Source organism: Akebia trifoliata, chromosome 12 (genome assembly GCF_017979445.1).
Source record: "Akebia trifoliata isolate Shusen 1 chromosome 12, ASM1797944v1, whole genome shotgun sequence".
NCBI classification, from domain to species: Eukaryota; Viridiplantae; Streptophyta; class Magnoliopsida; order Ranunculales; family Lardizabalaceae; genus Akebia; species Akebia trifoliata.
This window is the reverse complement of record NC_141386.1, coordinates 25,874,452-25,890,259: the sequence shown is the minus strand read 5'-3', so window position 1 is coordinate 25,890,259 and position 15,808 is coordinate 25,874,452. Positions and strand designations below refer to the sequence as shown.

General features: G+C 32.2%; 1 long non-coding RNA gene across 2 annotated transcripts in view; it reads left to right on the top strand.

Annotated features, from left to right (window-relative positions):
- Nucleotides 1-2,837: 2,837 nt before the first annotated feature.
- LOC147389169 (uncharacterized) overlaps nucleotides 2,838-15,808 on the top strand; it is a 31,740-nt gene continuing 18,769 nt past the window's right edge. The window contains exons 1-3 of one of the 2 annotated variants that reach the window (XR_015170491.1): nucleotides 2,838-2,944; nucleotides 3,405-3,964; nucleotides 4,822-4,878. This is a non-coding gene — a long non-coding RNA (uncharacterized LOC147389169). The other variant, XR_015170490.1, reaches the window with a different exon arrangement.

Genomic DNA, 15,808 nt, shown 5'->3' with positions numbered 1-15,808 from the left:
AGTGCGGTGGTTTGTGGCTGTCGTAATGCAAATGAGAGATGAGCAAGAAGTGGGATTATAAGTTGTTGTAATGAATAGAAAGATGAACAAGACATGGGTTTGTTATATGGAGGACGAAGAAGAGTGCTATTGTGGACTACTAATGAAGGATGAATGAGAGAATTCAGGGAGATGAAAAATGCAAGTCAAGCCTTCTCATATCTTCCTTTTCTCGTTATTTTTTTCTTTTTTGTTGTCTAAAAAAGAGGTGAAATTGAGTCTTTTTTTTCACTTCTTCTCCCCATCGTGTAAGTCTTTCCCCATGTCCTCTTTACAAAATTTTCTTTCTAAATTTTTTTTATTCCTTTTTTTTAGCATTTTATGAACGTGGGACAGTTTCCTATCTTATTTTTTTTACTCTTGTTGGTTGAATAGTGGGATTCCCTATCCTTTATTTCTAAAAAAGAAAATGGTTAGGATCTTGCGCTTCTTGCTTTAATAATCCTTTGATTGGCTAAATGTTTTAACATATGTTTTATTCGTTGATTAGTTAGATGATGGGTTTAATTTTAATTTTCGATTTGATTGGTCGCTTAACTGAATATTTTAATTTTAATGCTCGATTTGGTTGATTGATTCAGATTCTCAAGATTTGAATTTTAATATTCGATTTGATTGGTTAATTTAGGTCCTCAAGATTTAATCTTAAGGTTCGATTTGATTGGTCAATTTAGGTTCTCAAGATTTTAGTTTTTAAGGTTCGACTTGATTCGTCAATTTTGATTCTCAAGATTTTAATTTTAATGTTTGATTTAATTGGTTAATTAAAGTTAAAATTTTACTTAATGTAATTTTATTGGTTGATTAAGTTTGAATTTTCGATTTGATTTGTTAACTAAGGTTAAAATGTTATTTTATGTTTAAAATGTTAAATTTTCCTAAAAGGAGGTTTCTAAGTTTTTTGATGTACGTAAATTTGGTGAAAATTCATTTTTGGTCATGTTTTCCTAAGAATCAAGGTCTGTAGGTAAAAATCAAATAGTAAAGGGTATTTTGGTCATTTTGATGCTTTTTTTATAAACTTATTCATTTTTATCGATTTTAGTTTTGTTAGACTCGAAATCATATTTTGAGGGTAATGAAAGTATTTTTAGACTTTTCAAAGGTACGAGATCCATGAGGGGTATTTTTGTCATTTTACCAATTTTTACAAATTTTTGCATGAGATTTATTTTATTCCAATGTGATTCTTTCTAAGTCTCAAGGTCTCATTTTTCTAATATTGCGAGATCTTTAGATTATCGAAGTGTGGTGAATTTAATAGTGTGTACTTATTAAATCAAGTGTATGATGTAGCGATCATAAGTGTGCGTCATTCTATGTCGAGCGTGCCAAGGAAAGAAGATGTATAATAGTGAGGATTTGAGAAATAAACACATGGACTTGAAAGGAATTGGAAGAGGGCCTTTTAAAAACTTTCGATTTTTTTACATATTTTATGCCTATCATTAGGAATCCACAACAATAAGGGTGATGAATTGTCAAATCAGTCAGATGCAAAATGGGGTGTCTACAATTTGAACTTATTATTTTGGAGTTGATAAGTCAGAAAACATCACTATTAGTGTTGCTTTGATTTGTACTTGTGGACTTTGCATTAAATGAAAGGATTCAGTTGTATGATCAGACCTTGTTTTGGTCTTTTAGTATCGTGCTTATCCAACCTTTTGTTTGTCTTATTCCTTCTTGTCCCAATCGATTTTCCCGACTATACAAAACTAACTTGTTGTTTTAACCCTAACAATCTGACTTTTGGACCATTCGTGTAATTTCCTGAACCAAAGTACTTAATGTTAAAGTCGAAGTTGTGGGCCTAGGTAATGCACATTTCATTTCCTCAAGATTTGACGGAAATGTGCTCTACACATCATGGGAAAAGAAAATCTATGATTTCATCACATGCCATGTTGAGAGAGTAGAGGAGTAGTATATCAGAGTGGGGGGGGGGGGGGTGGTCTATTGGTAATTCAATAGAATCGAACCAAATCAAATGGACATATATTGGTAATTTGTTTTAGTGTTGGATATTTGGATCTTAATTAGTAAAAAAAGGACTTATGTTGGTGTGATTCTGGTTTGACCCCAAGCTGAATCCCTAATCGTCCATAACTTGGAGAAGTTACTGCCAGTATTATCTTAATCTACTAGTGTCGATCGTCTTCTGCACTATATTGTTCCTTCCATTAAATTCGTGCACCCAAAATCAGGGGCAAAGCTAGCAAGGAGCTGGTAGGGGCAATTGCCCCCACAAAACTGAGAGACCCCTATATTTTCAACTACGTACATGCCCCATTAGTCCCTACTCCCTCACGTCTCTTCTTATTTGCCCTCACACCCTCATCTCCCTCCAATTTTTGCCTCCCCCCCTCCTTTCAAATATTTTGTTAATGACATTGTCTCTTGACTAGGCCTTCTCATATATTAATTGAAAATGGCCTAAATATCTTTTTCTTCAATTTTTAATAAAAAAACCTTCTAATTTCTCCCTAAAATCATTTATCTACAAGTTGTTCAACTATACAATTAATCATAATTTGCCCCCACTATAAGAAAATCTTGGCTCCACTCTTGCCTACAACTCAAACAAATGCCATTATTGACTAAAGCCTACATCACAACAGCTATCCAACGGCCACAAATCCTTCATATCCTATGATAAAATATCACAACTCAAAATATATGATCAAAAGCCTATCTTATCGACATCACGACACCCCAACCAATCAATTGTTTCTGGACATATTTGTTTTGTTTGTAAAAAAGAAATAAAAGAAAAACTCCGTACATTAGTTTCTCTCTCTTCTCGCTGGTTAGAATAAGTGGTGGTGGAGAGCACAAGTAGAAGTAAACCCATCACCTACTTCTCTGTCTTCACCGGCAGTACAGGATTCATCTAGTACACAAGGTACGTGCCATAGACACGTGTGCGTTTGTTTTGCATGAAGGGATAGATCCCGTCGACAGAGATAGGAGAAAAAAACTAGAAAATGGTTTAGTTGTATAGTTCTTTCTACATAAATCCTGAACCAAAGTCTATTTTTTTTCTTGATTGGCTGAGATGAAGGCCTTTCTTTCTTATGAAAGTGAGAGTAAGAGTGAGTGGGACAGTTACGGCTTCGATTACATTTCTTTATATGAATTTCACTGTGGATTGTGATTTGCTCTTCCTTCTGTTTAAATAGCTAAATATTTTTTTTCGAGAATTTCTTTTTTTTTTTTTCTGGGAAAAGAGATTGACAGAAGAGAGTGAGCACATTCTAGCAATTGTATGAGGGTATGCCGTTGTTGGTACGTGCTCACTTCTCTTCTGTCAGCTTCGGTTGCAGGAATCTGAAGTTTTCCGATGTCTTTCTGGGTTTTTCCAGTTCTATATATCTTATAGAGAGAAAAAGAAGAGAAGATATTTGGAAGTGACAGATCCACGCCTGACCGGTCACATCCTTTAAACTTATCCCTCTCTCTCTCTCATCTTTATTTTTTTTATCTTTGTCTAGAAACGGTAAATTTTGAAATTAATTTTAATTTAATTGAGAGGTGGGAGCATGAATGAAAGCGTGACTTTGGATGTTTCTCTTGGGAGATGAAAAGGGTAATAAGGACATAAGGTACGCCTGCACAGTGTATGGATTTAACGGAATTAGTATTCTATATACTTCTAGTAATGTTCAAGCGATTTGGAGATGATGATCTGATGGTTTTAGTTTACAGCCCCTTGTAATTTCTAATTTTTTTTATCTTTTTCGTTTTGGTTCGGCGTCATGAGCTAGGTTTAGAAAGTAAATCGTCGTGGATATTGTTAAGTACTTAAATGCAGAATGTTTCTATGTTTTTTCTTTCTTTTTTTTTTAATTTTTGTGGAAGATGTGGTTGATGGGCATGGCGTTCTTGTGGAAAGTTGTTGCAGAAGAAAAACCTCATAAAAAAGGTTAGAACTTCTCCCTTTTATCAGATCTGTTCACACCAAGAGCTTTTCTTTCATTGTTTATATTTGTGTTTCATTTTTCACAAACAATGTATTTTTCGTTTGAGAATCAAAGATCCAACCAACCCGCCATGTTTGCTTGCATTAATTTTAGAGAACTTCTCTTAGTCTTTCCTTTACTAAGAAGTTCTCTTTGTCTTCCCTAAGGAAAGGTCTGATATCCCCATTTACAAACTGAGGAAAGATTGTTCAAATTTCTGCCCTATATGATGATTTCAAGACCACTTCAATAAGGGAACTTTACTGTCCAATCCTTTCTACTCGATGAAAAGAAGAAAAAGCTAAAAAGTGAAGAAAAGACGCTCTAAACCTGGATTACGCCCTTTTGGCCCATCAAAACTGAACTTCAACAAGCAACTCTCAGGTTTTTCCTAAATGATAGGAATACATCTTGGGTTCCTTGATAATTTTGCGTGGAAACCGACTTTCTAACATTCTTCTTTTGTTAGAGTTAAGCCCAAGCACTGGAGAACTAATCATATGCATTTTCTGTCAACCATTTGTAAATTGAGTTTCTGTCCTCTTTTAGGGAAGCATTTGAATCTTAAAAAATAACTGATTTCTAGAAAGAAAAATAGTCCATAATAATGTTCATACTTATGGGCTGTGGGGTGTACAAATGGATTTGGAAATGATCTGATGCTTTTAGTGTACAGTCCCTTCTTTTGGTTTCTAATTTTTTTCTTTTGGGTTTAGTTTGGTCATCATGAACTAGGTTAGTAAGTGCATCTTAGTGAATATTTGTAAAATACCTAATATATAAAGCTTCTATGTTTTTTATCTTCCTTTTATGTTGGTAGTAGATCGGCATGGCCTTCTTGTGGAAAGTTGTAGCTGAAGAAAAATCTCATAAAAAGGTAAAGGCTTCTCCCTTTTGTCAGATCTGTTTACACCATGAGCTTTTCTTTTATGTCATTTATATGTTTATATCTGTGTTTCATTTGGTGACAAGCTATGTAGTTTTTGGAGTTGGCTAGCCTATTTTTCAAGAAGTTCTCTTAGTCTTCCCTTTATTGGGAAGTTCTCTGTCTTCCCTTAGGAAAGATCTGACATCCCCATTTTTAGTAACTGAGGAAAGATTTTCCAAATTTCGGCCCCATATGATGATTTCTTGACCACTTGACTTCCATTGTTCAAGGGAACTTTACTTTCCAATCCTTACTACTGGATGAAAAAAATAAAAAATAAAAAACCTAAAACCGGAGAAAAGACCCAACACATACCTCCATGGTAATTCCAATGTGGTAAGGAGGCCAGTTGTCTGTTATGATGGAACTTTTTTATGTCCTTTCAATTGTTTAATTTAATCACCAACTAATTATTTTAGAGGCTAAGTGATAAAACTTTCTAGTTGATGAAGATGGAGATGAAATAATCTCTACAACCCTCAGTAATGGTTTGAAATTATCATATGCTGCTGAGGTACAACACTCAGCTTGCTTTTAAATTGTTGCTTGAAGAAATCGCATAGCTCTTCAATTTGATGATGCTATTTGTTTCCTTGTATGTTGTGTAATAGTAAAGATTATCACTGAATATATATTTTATGTTAATTACAACATGTTTTGTATCTATTTCCTTAAAGATTGTGTGCACGTGTGCATTGGTTATAAGTGAAGTATTTTTTTTGGGAAGATTTTTTATCACAGAAACGTCAATCCTAGATTTCACAAAATCCTGCTTGACCAATCACATGAATCCTAACGATGGTAGTTTTGTAAATTGGGGATGCCCTCAATACATGTGAGCTCATGTGATGTAGGACATCTAGAATCTTAGATAGAGTCTTAAGTAGTTTTCTAATTCTTGTAGGATTTATTTCTATTTTAAAAGTTCTAGTAAGATTTATATTTCATATTCACTTGAGGAAATTTATATTTTGTGTAGTTTCTAATTTGTTTAGTTTCTAGTTTGTTTTTAGGTTTTTATTTTGTTCTAATTTCATTTTTATTCTTTAGGCTATAATTAAAAGTGCTTAGAAGTGTCCAAATTGAGTTATAATAGGTTAGGAAAGTTACTTTTTAGTATTTTATAAGGTTTTTACATTGTTATGATGAAGTTATTCATATAAGGAGCTTCAAAAATGAAATTCAATGAAATTCAAAACATATTAATACAATTCTCTTTCATCTCTTACTTACTTTCTACTTTTTTGCTTTATCTTGTTCAAGTTATTGTTTATTTATCAATTGAATCTATTGATTCAAATTGATTTTGTGTGTTCCATTAAACGCAATCTCTTGATTCCTTTCGAATTTATTGATTCACATGCTTCCACTTTGTCAAGTGGTATTCGAGCTTTTACTACAATCCACATTCATAACTGGTGAAAGAAAATTTATCACTAAAATTGAATTAGAAGCCCAAGTCGAGAAGTTTGGAGAAGGTGAACATCTTAGTTGTATTATTCGTAACTTATTGCTAGTACAATATGTTGATTTTTCAACTCAACATAGTTTTGTCCAAACTACAAGCAACCTGTAAAGCAAGTTGTGCCAATTGATTTTAGATAGTTGAAGTTCAGAAAATATAATTTTAAGCTACATGGTTGATATACTCAAGTTACCAACTACACCTTATTGTAGAGGTTTGGTGGGCGTTGAATGCAAGAAGAGTGTGACCTGCCACTGCTACCTTTCATTTAACATTGAGCAATATAAGGATGGTGTTATTTTTTAGAATGTCCCAATCAAGGTTTGTCCTATCCTCTTAGGAAGGCCATGGCTATATGATATCACATATCGAGACAAAGCTAACACTTATTCTTTCATGCATAATGGTGTCAAAGTGATTCTACACCTTCTTATGCAAAGCACAAGATGGTTGTCCAACCAACTAAGGAGAAAGGAATATGTATTTATTTCTACCAACATCAATGAGGAATTTAAGGAAATAAGTTAAGTGTTCATAGTGGTAGTGTAATCTTTCATGCATCGATTGCATTCAAATGGCCTCAAGGTGATTGTGCGTTGCATATGTCAAAATGGTGGAGATTCAGCATTATTTTATAAATGACGTGCCAAAGTTGAATAAATTTGTCATTTGATTTTTTGAAGATATCTGAAGTTCAATACTAGTTAATCTCTAATAGTTCTTACCAAACTTGAGGTTGAATTTTTTTCTCAATAAGGAATGAGAAATGGGGGACATCCCACGCAAGGGGATAGATTTTCGAGGCTTGTTAGAAGTTGTTTCAAGCTTGGAACAAATGTTAATTTGTAGTATTTCAAAATAAGGTAGATACTTAGGTTTTAATTTGTAATGTTATGAAATTTTACTACGTATGTCGAGGAATTGAGTCAACTATATTGACTTACTTTCTTATTTAATTTTTTTTTAAATATTAAAAATAAATTGTAACATTGTCGATCTAAAATAACGATTTGTTAGAAAGAGAATTTGACAAAAGAAATGTACAATTCAGAAAACCTTATCATGATTATAATTGAAAAATTAGAATATTTAGTCAAAGAAGATAAAACATAAAATTTTATAAAAAGCTCTTTTAGTCAAAATTGACATTACTATTGAGTTCAAAAGCATTGAAAAGCATCGTTTAGATTGTAAGTACGCTTAAATCCGACTTTAATATGATAAATTATGAAAATATTAACTTAATCAAAAGAATTTAGGGCGTAAGGGGTATTTTGACTAATAAAAAATAATCGGTGAGGAATTTTGAAAATTTGAGATACACAGTTTGAATTTGTCTAATTAAATATTATTTAATTATTTTTTTTATTATTAAAGATATTAAAATAAAATTTTATTATAAAATTAGGTTAAATTATAATTATTTATATAAGAGGGATATATTTGAAATTATTGAAGTATTAAAGAGGTAAGGTGTAATGAATATAAATATATATATTATTATATTATATTATATTATGTAATATAATATTATAATCTATAAATGTGTTAACAAATTATATACTTAGGTGTATTTCTTTTATATATTATAATATAAATTGATGTTCATTCATACTACGAGAAAGAAGTAGAAGTAGAAATAGAAAAAGAGACGAGTGGGCTTTGATAATGGGTCGTTTACATTACATTCGATTGAGATTTAAACGTATTTTAGATGGGAATTAAGATCTGACATTGAATAACAAAATATCCACAACATTAAGATCTACTTAGTCATTGGATTATTTTGTTGAATCGTTGAGAAAATTAACAAGAAAGATCATTTTAATTTCGTAGGGACGTGTAAAACCCAATTGTGAAGGTAGGAAATTTATAATTTCAAATTTGTAGTATAGTTTTTAATGAAATATATTTTATTTCAATTTTAATAGTTATTTTTAAATTTATTATTAATTAAATTCAAAATTCATGCATCAAATTGTAGAATAATTCATATAACTTTTCTCTAATATTTTAATATTGTGACATAAAAAATAATTGAATTTGGGTGAGTATAACCTGAAAATCAATTTGTTTAACAAATTAATTTTCATAGTAATTTTCATAAAGTGTTCATTTTAAAAATGTTAAGATGTCCTATTTTGAAAGTGTATTTTCATTGGATGATAATCTATTAAAATAAAATGAAATATTTAAGTTTAAATTTGAAATCGAGAATGAAAGTTTCGATTGAATAGAATCGAAAATGATATTTTCCATTGGTTGGAATCGAGAATGAGATTCTCAACTGGATATGATTGTGTTAAGGAACTTCCAAGTTTATAATAGAACATGTGATACAATTAGGATGGCAACTGTAGGATAGTGTACCTGTATGTTTACTGTTTTATGATTTATTACTATAATATATTGCTACATGTTTATAATTCTAGAATACTTGGGTATATATATATATATATATATATATATATATATATATATATATATATATATATATATATTATTTTTGTTATTCATTAAAGGGATAATGAATGCCTATAAGATTAATTGATAACTCTTTCCAGAAACAACTAATTAATTTTGAATAATAAGGATTTGATATTCTTTTTAGTAGTATAAGATATCACTTGAGAATACTATTTTACCCACTATTTGAGAAATTCCTATCTTATCTTTATTGGAAAACAACAAATTGTAATGCAAAGATGGTTTGTAGATAACTAAATTGATTGAGTACATATGCATACTAAAGAGGTACAATGGAGTTGACTTGTCAAATAATCATTTACAATCTATAGTAGTCAAACAATCAATTTTCGTTAGGGATCAACGGCTAACCTGAGTTGGAAAACACAATCAACGAATTATGGTAAATTGTCTTACCGACCATAAAATCAGGAACTAATGATGAGTTCAAACTGGTTAAGTAATGAAACATTAATATACAAATTAATACTTTGTATCGGCCGTGTACCTCGTTATTTTTATCAAATATACCACCAAGATTGACATTTTTATGATATGTTTATGTTTATTTTGTTTTATTATGAGATGGAGATATTTCGCTACTATTTTATCAAAGATTAGCCTATTCGAATGTTATTCATTTTGTTTATTTATTTGAAAACCTCTATTATTTATAATAGATTAGTTTATTTATCCATCATATTAGGACTATTAATTTGAAATGTGAGTTTACTATTAAGTAATTTCTTTATTACTTACTTTATTAACAAAATATTATAGATGTCCTAGCTATTTTTGATAGAGAACAATATATAGAAAAGTCACAAGATCAGGATGATGAACATTATTTCTATTATATGTGAGCTGAAATATGAGTTTAGTGAAACTATTTTTGTAGTTTTGAACTTCTTTATATATATTAGGATCATGTGTATTATGTCTACTTGTATGTATATGTCCAAAGAGTGAGAGTTAATGTTTATGATGTGGACAACTATTGATTGATATGACATGTGTAGTTGATTTATGTATACTTTTTACTTATAATTATATTTATGATTTTTTTTAAGTAATGTATATTCATTATGATATGGCAGTTGGAATGCTGTGGATATATGGATTTTGATTATACAAATATATTTCTATAGGTGAAATTTTTTTCAGAAGTCCAATTTATAAGGGAAAACTTAGTCGAAATTATTTGGAGGAAATCCATATGGTATTTAAACTCTGAAGATCTAGATTTTGATTTATTTTTCGCTGCACCCTCGAGATTTAAAAAAATCTAGATCCTAAATCGGGGGCGTGATATAATTTTTAAGATTTCAATGTTTTTGCCTATAGAGTATTTAGCGTATTTATTAGATGAAAAAACAAGAAAAAGATGTCTAAAGTAGGGTGGGATGGTTTGGGTAGGATAAGTAACTTAGAAAAATCTGTTTTTGTATTATTTTCTTAACATAATACAATAATGCTTTGATCCTATAGAGTGAGTGAATCTCTTAATCAGTCAAATAATTCCCTAAATAGATGAGTGATTCCCTAACCCCTTTGGTTCGTGATCGTCCAAATTTTCTCATTTATCTATCTTTTCTCATGTCTTGTTTTTTTGTAATTGGATTTCTCTTTCTACAAATATTTTGCATTTCTTTCTCGAGTCTACAAAAATCTCCCTGCCTCACTATGCATCAACGGGTTTGTTGTCAAGGAAACTGTGCAGCCAATAGTGTGGAAATCGTGGTTGGACTGAATTATTGATGTTTTATTTTGTGTGCAAATAATTCATCATTATTGCACAAATGGACATTCCAAAGCCAAATGAAATTGTCATATGATTCTGTGAAGATTTGCTTGTAGTTCATGATAATTCTAACCAAAGTCGAGGTTCTGTTTTTCCTTTTTTGGGATGCTTGTAATGATCTTTGGATGCCAATTTATAATTGGATTCTCAATCTACAAATTTTATGTACATTTTTTCTTTGACTCTCCACAAAAATCTCCCTGCACCACTATGCATCAAAGGGTTAAATTGACCTCAATGAAATTGTGGCCAATAGTGTAGAGATCGAGGCTGGACTGAATCATTGATGTTTTGTTTTGTGTGCAAGATGACCTCAATTCATCGTTATCGCACAAGTGACATATCTAAACCAAATGAAAGTATCATATGATTTTGTGAAGATTTCCAAGGAATTCATGAGAGGTTAATCTCTTATAATTCTAACCAAACTTGAGGTTGAGTTTTTGTCTCAAGAAAGGGGGATGATGCAGTTGACTTTGACCACAAAAATGATGAAAATTAGGTCTATGAGAGGGAGGGACGTTCGATATGTGGGGGTTGATTTTCAAAGTTTTTGGAAGTTGTTCCAAACTTAGAACACATGTTGATTTGTTAAGTTTCATGATGGGATCATTAATTAGGTTCTAATTTCTAAGATTCTTATGTTATGTAATAAGTTAAGAAAACAAGAAAAAATAGTTATAAGTAGTGTAAGATTTCTTTTTCTTTTTGGATTCTTGTATTGCAGAAACACTAGAGGCTGGTAAGTGAATCCCCTAGTTGGTTGAGTGATTCCTTGAATTAAGCATCGAATTCCCTAACACCTTCTGATTGAGTAATACCTCAACTTATCTCATCTATATCTTTTCTTTCATTTATTTCCGCTAATTATTGAGTGGTTATAATGATTTTTGGATCCCATTTTGTAATTGCCTTTCTTTATCTACAAAAATTCTGTACTTTTTCTTAGTCCCCTCAAAAATCTCCCTGCATACATAGGGATGGAAATCCGGTAGAAACTTAATCCCCCTTATGTTTATCAGGGTAATGAGACCCAATTGTGTAACTTTATCACAAAAACTTTGTTATTTCTTCTTAAGCTGTTTATTCATTTTAGATAATTTTCAGATATCAGTCCAAAAGGAAAAAAATAATAATAATAATAATGCAAGGCCCTTGATTATTGGTATAGGTTGTCACCATCGGTAAAAAGGTTAGTGATCCAAGTCTTTTAAGGAATTTTTGGGAAATTTTCCGAGAATCCTCTCCACCCTTAGAAGGTGTTACTCTCAATTAAAAAAAATGGTCTCCAGGCAGACGAAAATAGGTCTCCTTGATGGTGGAGATGCAGGGATCCTAGTGAAGGTCTAAGGAGCTTTCCTTCTAGATTTATAAGGTCATCAGTAGTAGAGCTGCTTGCCTCGGAATGTGATCGAATATTATAAGTTTTTTTTTTTTATCTATCTTCGAACTAGATGAGTAATATATTTAAGTTGTTGATTTATCCCCCTCCCAATAGAGTTCTTCTCTTATTTGTCTTGTTTGATGATTTTCTTTCTTATTTTTGAAATATACTTCAGTATATCCCTGTAGTATTTTTATCTTTCTCAAAGAATATTTACCAGTTGAAATGTAGGCGATTTCTCCATGAAAATATGTCTGAGAATCTGGGCACGTTATACTCTAGTTTTAAGTTCATTAGAAATCTGGGTTGTATGAAACTAAGCTAGCAAATCTACTTTTTCAAAATCATGCAACGATGGTGGTTTGTGTTCATTGCCAACACTAATTGAAGTAGATTGCTAAGTAATTGGTTAAAACAGCCATAAGTGGACAATTTTCGCTCGACATATTATCCGAGCATGTAAGATTGTGTTTCATGATATCTGTACATGTCTTCATCGAATTAATGAATTTTTTTAATGGAAATTTCAGATGCCAAAATGTTATATATAATCGTACCTACATCTCATTGAACCTGTTGAATTTGGTGCATTGGCACAATGCTAGGCAGTGTGAGCCCCCTGTGGTGTGAACCAGTTTGAAGATTGCATATTGAATAACTGACTGAATCTACCTAGGCCAAAGCAACCCCACATGCAATAGGGTAGCTTTTGTGGGATATCAATCACAATAGGCATTCAAGTATATCCTAATATCCTTCTTTCATGACAGGAATTCCTATATAGACATGGATCATATCAGGAATTCCTTTGTTATTTTTTCCCATTTAATATGCTCTTTGCTTACTTAGCAAAAAAGGAAAAATAAATAAAATTAATCATATCATAAAATTTAGTTTTTTGTTATGGAGATGACCAAACCCATTCAGAATTGGAATCGATGGAAAAGCAATCGTTGTGGGAGGAATCAAAGAGTGATATTATAGGATTAGCTTGCTCTGAAGAGAGACAAATGGGAAATCAAATCTGAACCGAAATCAAGGTATCTGCAGGGTATATCGAGGAGAAAAAAAATTCTTGGCCCTTTTTGGGCCCTCCAATCAACACAAAATCTAGATCGAGAAGATGATTCCCTCATTATTATGGTAGGGTGTGTTCTTTGGTAATTTTTTGTAGTGTTTGGGGGAAATAAAAAAAGAATTTCATCCTCAGTTGCCCAAGTTTTTTAGTGTCAACTTTTGGAGCTTCTTGAGTCCAAGATTGTTTTGTTGGACATATGCCCTAAGCCATTGTTGTTCACTTTTTCTATATCAATTTGACCCTTTGCTTGCTTAGAAAATAAAATAAAATTCAAGATACAAAAGGAAAGGGGGATACCCCTATAATTACAAATTGCCAAAAAATAGGGAGAGAAACATGGTCTCCCATTAGAACTTTTCTCACTGATAAAAGGACAATCAGCAAAGGAAGAAAAAATACCAGATGACTTAGAAGAGGTTGCAAATTTTGCTAGAGAATCAGCCACCATAGTCCCTTCTCTCTATGAATGAATCGCTCTCTAAGTCGCAGATGATAATCTCTCTATATTGAAGTTTTAATCAAGTGGTCCATCCACCACAGAAGGGTACCACCTTTCAGGCCCTTAACCAGATGCATTGAATCTAATTCAATAACTACCTTCCTTCCTGACAAATTTTGAAGTTACAAACGTTCTAACAGCCATGAGTAACATATTTCCATTCCAATCCCTTAACCCTCTGGAGGGATCTGGATTCTCCAAGCACGAACCATCCATATTAATTTTGAACCATCCATGGTCCAGTTTCCTTCACGCCACAATCCTGAATTTAGGACTACTACCTCCCATCAACTGGAAACCCATCACCTTGTAAATTAATTCACTCTTTCGTGCTTATAGAATGCCTAGGCTTAGAGACAAAATCAAGTTTCATACACTACTGGAGTTCCCTTTTTAACAAACCAATAGAAACACTTCCACATTCAAAAAAATGACAGTTTCGGGCAATCCACTTTGTAAAGAATGGAAAGTTGAGGACATCTAGCTGAAAAACTCTTCGCCACTGCTGAAACTGAAGAAGACTGACAAGCAGGTTGGCCAAGCAATGCATTGCAAAATTCTCACATTGGTGATGATGATGTAGAGCTTTATATTTAACATGCCCACACATATAATGCTTGAGCATTTCTTTTTGAATTTACTTTGTGATTGATTAATACATGTTTACTAAGGTGCACAACTAAATGTTTGGGGAAGTAAAATTGTTTTAGAATCCTATCCATGATGTATTCTTTCCTTTATTGGCAGTTCGCTTTTCAATCCTTATAACTGGGTGAAACTAAAGAAAAAAAAAGATAAAAAGGAGAAGAAAAGTCCCAACTCATGGCTCTATGGTTTGCTTGTTTGATTAGTTGAGATTTGTTTTCAAGGTTCTTGGGTAAATTCTAAAGTGGTGAGTGGACCCTCTATTATGAAGAAAATATCTTACTTGTCATCCATTGTCTAATCACTATTTCACTTTTTTCAAGGCTAAGCAGGAAATCTGTCTAGTTGATGAAGATAGATGTAACCAGACCACTAAAATCACTCCTTTACTAGTTTGAGGTACCATACCCATGGTTTTAAAACTTGTTTTGACGTCTCCTCTCATCCGTGAACGAGACCGAGTCATCTCGGAAGAGTTTTCCGATACATTTGAGACGTCTCATTCAACAATGAGAAAAATGAACTTGGGTTTTAAAATCTCGTATGATACATTGAATTGTCTATCCATCTCATTGGTGGACTATACCGATACGTATCAGATGACTCGTCTCGGTCTCGGTCAAGATTTAAAACCATGGTGACCACACCAAGTATTCTTTTAGAACGATTGCTGAGGAAATTTATAGAAATTCTCCTACTTGATGCAGATTGCATATCATGTAATGGTATAGACTATCAGTGGATTAAATATTAATTTAGCCTATTTGAACTTATCATATGCTATGGGAAGCACAAATCACTATGATCAACACTTTCCAAACATTGCGTAAGTTTTCTTATTATTTCCAAACTCACTAATGGATGAAGACTCAGATAAATGGTTCTTGGAGGAGAATAGGAGTGTATAAGGGAATTTTTTAGGGTTTTTAATTTTGCCAACCATGGATGGGCTTGATTTTGCCAGCAACATTAGGGAAATGAAGAATGCTCCTTCAAAGGGTACCATAGCTAGGTATGGAACTAAAGCTTCTTCAAGAGAATGTTTTAAACTGGTTTTTTTCAAACAAAAATTTGTGGAAGATTGAATCACTACAAAACGCCCTAAACAATTGTTGAATGAAGGTATTGCCATATGGGACAAATGTCTCATAGAAAATTTCTTTTACAACCACTTTCCTTTTAATTTGGTTAAAGAAACAGTTGAAAATCAAGGGATCTCTCTAGATTTTCTCTAAGGATAACCATGTGTTATATACTTCAAATATGTGGAGGATGAATTGAAGCTAGTGATCTTTTTCATAAGAAAGGGCCATGGAATATTTTAGGTAAGATGCTAATCCTCAACCTTTGGCACTCATTTGAAATTGAAGATCATGTAGCAGCCTCAATCCCTCCTTTGATGACGTTCTATGGGGGTTCCAAAATATTTTTGGAGTTTTATACTAATTATGTGTTTGGATAATGTAAAGGAATCTTTTTCACCAGATTTACAATCAAGTTAGTGCCCCCTTTTTAACTCTTAAAATGGATCGTGGTTTAGC